The sequence below is a fragment of the Pteropus alecto genome, unplaced genomic scaffold (genome assembly GCF_000325575.1).
Source record: "Pteropus alecto unplaced genomic scaffold, ASM32557v1 scaffold123, whole genome shotgun sequence".
In the NCBI taxonomy this organism is placed as follows: Eukaryota; Metazoa; Chordata; class Mammalia; order Chiroptera; family Pteropodidae; genus Pteropus; species Pteropus alecto.
Window position 1 is genome coordinate 7,714,917 of NW_006433950.1, and position 4,265 is coordinate 7,719,181.

Below are 4,265 nucleotides of genomic sequence, written 5' to 3' on the forward strand. Positions count from 1 at the left end.
CTGAACCTATATAGAGTGGATGGCAGTAGCTGCCCCACGGGGCTGGCGAAAGCTTAAACGAGAAAGTGGCTGATGGTGCCTGGTGCACCTGGCCCACCTGGCCCAGAGGGGATGTGACTGAGCCAGAGCTTTGCCTTGGCCATCACCTTATCAGGCCCTGGGCTCCTGGGCTCCCATAGGCCATCACCATGGCTCCCTGGTTCTCTCTGTTCTGCCTTAATTTCTTCATTCCTAGTATTTTTTTCATTACAAGATAACAAATATACAAGAAAGTAAGATGGTTTACTTGCCCTGTGCTCTCAGATAGATAACTTAGTATCAAAAGATAAAAATTCTTCACAAATCCATCTATGAATACAATACAGTTTCAATAGAGATTCTAAATGATTTTTTAAACACTTTCAAACAATTATTCTAGAATTTATATGGAGGCATATAGGCCTCAAGTAGTTGAAAGAGGGCATAGGAGGAAGATTTGACCTGTACATAAGAAGTTATTACAAGCCCATAGTAGTAAGTCCAACATGGGATCTATGCAGGGATAGGCATGAAGACCTGTGGAACAGAACAGAGGACTCAGCGGCAGACTGATGTACACTTGGGGGGCTTAACATACAACAAGAGTGGCATCATCATGCAGGGGTGGATGGTCTGAGGATGGTGTTGGAAAATTGGCTCATTATACGGAGAAAAATAAAACAGAATCCCTACCTAACCCCACATGCAGAGATGAGCTCCAGGCAGATTAAACGTCTAAATGGGATGCCAAAGCTATAAAGTTAATGTAGTTAAAATATTTTGTGACCTAAGGGCAAGGAAGGATTTCTCAAGCAAAAATTCATCGGCACAAAACATCAGACAAAACCTGGCAAATTTAATTACATTAAAATGAAGGTTTTCTGTTTAATGAAGGACACCCCAGGCAATGTTAACAGACAGGTGACAGAACGCGGGAAGGTACTTGCAACATGAGAAAGCGGGGAGTAACATCTGAAAGTTCTACACACCAAAACAAGGACACGTCCCTGATAGAGAGAAATGGACTGAGGTTTTAGAAGACAAATTCAGAGAAGGAAACATCTAAAACTAACACGCTAGCAGATGAAGACACATTTAAAGTCCTTAGTGATCAGACAGATTCGCGTTGAATAGAGATACATGAAACTGGCAAACATTAGGAAGCTAGATAATATCGACTGTCACAGGACAAGGGTTTAGTTTAGGCTCCTACACGCATTGCAGAAGGTGGGGAGAGGGTAGTTTTTACTGCCTGGAGGAAAATGGGGTGCTGCTGCTGGCCCAGCAATCCTGCTCCTAGTTACTTATCCCAAAGGAACACTCTTACAGGTCTAAAAACGATGTGACTGATGACATGTGTGCATTATCTGTGATGGAAGGGAGTTGGTGGCAAAGCTGGATGTCGTAGAGGTAACTAGTGTAGATCCGTGCCATGGACTCACAGCAGCATGGCTGGACCTTAAAAATACGGTTCTTGGTGAAAATAAAAGAAACAAGAGATAAGAACACAATATCATTTACACAAATTAAAAACAGCAGCATGCAAAACAATGCTCATTTTGGGGGAAAAACATGCACACCAGGATGGTTGCCTCTAGCGGGTAGAAAATGGGAGTGGGTGTAGGGATAAAAGGGAATAAATAAATATACAGAAGAAATGAGATGGTACATGGAGAAAAGGGGAGACGAAGCCTACGTTCTGTTCCATCAGCCTCACGGCACGTGCTTTCCCTTTCCTCTGCCCTTCCTGCCTCCCCCCGACACCCCGCGAATTCCCCACAGAGCTCATCTCAGGACACGCACCAGGACTGATGGCCTCACACTGTCTCGTGAGTTTTCCCTCAGTCTAATTTATCCTTCACATTATTTTTCATGACTACATAACATTCCAACCGGAAGCAAAAGCGTCACTATTATTGAGCATCGAGGTGATTTCTATGCTTTAACCAGGAATAGCAACTATGTAAGCTTATGAGGACGTCCGCAGTATTACCCCAGAGCCCCACCCCTGAAACTCCACAGGGCCAAATTATGACTTTTGTGGGCCCTTTCCTTCAAAAATAAAACAGTAAAAATTATATTTCATGACTACATTGGTACCAAGATAAATATAATCCAGGGTGGACTCATAATTATTGCATATTCATTATCAGTCTATTCATTTTTTCTTCTGAATTTAGAAAAAATTAAAATTAAGTACTTCTATAGGCCACTAACCTTATGGGTAAGTTTTTCTCTGTCCTGTGGATTATATACTAAACCAGTGGCCCAGCCTGGACTAGAACCCAGGGCTCAGGTAGCCTGGCTCTGTCCGCCGTGACAGGCAGCCGTGCCAAGACCACGCTGGTTCCCATCTAACCCGATAAAGGCCATGCTGACCGTGCTTGGGGAGGGGCAATGAGGCCTGGTAAATGTTTAACAACTGACTCAGTGAGAGAAAAAGCCCTGGTCTGTAGCATTTGCCAGTTTCTCTAGTATAAATAATCTCACAGCCAATTTTAAGCCAGTTTTTATCAATTAGATAATAGTAAAATCTAACAAAATAGGAAGAGACATATTTTGGGTATTTGCTGCCTTTGTTTTTAATATAATCTATTTACTTATACGTCTTTATAATTTGATTTTTAATAATGGCTGTGTTTGTCCACTGGCTCACAAACATTCCTGAAATTTTAGCAATCAGCTCGTGCAAGCTGGCACAAGCTGCCTTCAGCCATCACTGCAGCAGTGGGTCTTGTGGGCCCAGACCCGACAGAAGACTACATTTCCCAGAAGCCTCCTCTCCCAGGACAGGCCCTCAGCTTCTGAAAGCCATTACCATGGAGACAGGCTAACAGATGGTACGGGCTGTCCTCAGAGGGGTGAGAAAGGAGTAGGGGACTGGAGGTGGCTGGACCCTGCCTGGTAGGGGGCGGAGGAGGGTGCTGGTAGTAAGGGGTCTTCTTCTGCCTGGGCTTTCAGGCCTGATAGTGTGTGTGTGTGTGTGTGTGTGTGTGTGTGTGTGTGTGTGTGCGCGCGCGCGCGCGCACGTGCAAGAGGTTGCTCCTGGGGAGAAGGATTGCAGAAAATGGCCTGGGCTGTAGGGGGACCTCTGGGCCTCTCAGCAGGGTCCGGGGAACTTTGAGGCGGGACTGTTGTCCCCAAACCGCACTGTGGCAGACCAGACAGCCCGATGTAGAGAACAAAGTAGTGCGGTTCTGGCCCAGCTCTGTCTCTGATGACCATGTTCTGTGACCTTCGGCCCAGAGCCCATCTCAGTGTCTGCCCCAGCTGTAACCCCTGCTGCCCAACTTGACCTTCTCCCTCTCCTGCTTCTTTCCTTGTTCCCCAATCTCCCTACCATCACCTGCCACCATCCTTCTGGGACTTTCCCACCTCATTAGGCCCTTAAGTGTATGGGTTTCAAACCCCAGATCTACTACGTATTAGCTCTGTGACCTTAGGCGGTTTCCCCTTGCTCTAGGCCTCAACTTTTTAATCTACGAAGTGGGTGACATAATAACGTCTGCCTCACAGCAGAATCATTGGAGGATAAATGAGATCAGCTCTGTCAAACCCCTCATTAGCACAGTGCCTGGGACGCAGTAGGTGTTTAGTAAACAGGAAGTGCCTTTAGTGGTTATTTTTGCCCTCCCTGAGCTCGTCCTCTCTGGGCCCAAGAAGTGAACAAACGGATCTGATCACTGGGCTCTGTTGCTTGGCTGGTGGGCTCAGCGGGAGGTTCACCTTTAGGGAACTGGGTCCTGAATGGGCACGACCATCCGGCCCACACTGATGCCCTACCCCGAGCTCTACAACTGGGACAGCTGTGCCCAGTTTGTGGCGGACTTCCTCTCCGTGGTGCCCCTGTCCGACCCCCTCAAGCCGGTACGTGCCACCCTGGGAAGGTCTGGAGAAAGGGGCTCAGCAGGACACAGGCCACAGCCCACGAGTCTGTCTGGGGGTGTGGCGGGAACAGGCCCAGAGAGAGGCGGTCACTTACCCGAGGTCACAGAGCACAGCGGTCTCCACCCGGCATTTACGTCCTGGTGCCTTTTGCCCTCTCGGTCCTGTCTCCGCTCCAGAGGGTGATGACAAATCTGGGGAGAATCTACACATTTCTTCCCATTCCTTACTACACCCCTCACCAGATCCTGTGTGTTAGGTCAGTTTCCTCCTCTCAGTACCTTTTCCCTGTTTGTCGCAAAGAAAACAGATACTGAGGTGGGGCAATGGGAAGACATGAGCTGGGCGGGGGGTGGGGGGAG

The 4,265-nt window shown here is 47.7% G+C and overlaps 1 protein-coding gene across 1 annotated transcript in view; it reads left to right on the top strand.

The window, feature by feature from the left end:
* Positions 1–2,835: 2,835 nt before the first annotated feature.
* DRC7 (dynein regulatory complex subunit 7) overlaps positions 2,836–4,265 on the top strand; it is a 31,532-nt gene continuing 30,102 nt past the window's right edge. The window contains exon 1 of the mRNA XM_006908793.2: positions 2,836–2,879. The gene's annotated coding sequence lies outside the window, so the exon portion shown is untranslated. The remainder of the gene's footprint in view (positions 2,880–4,265) is intronic.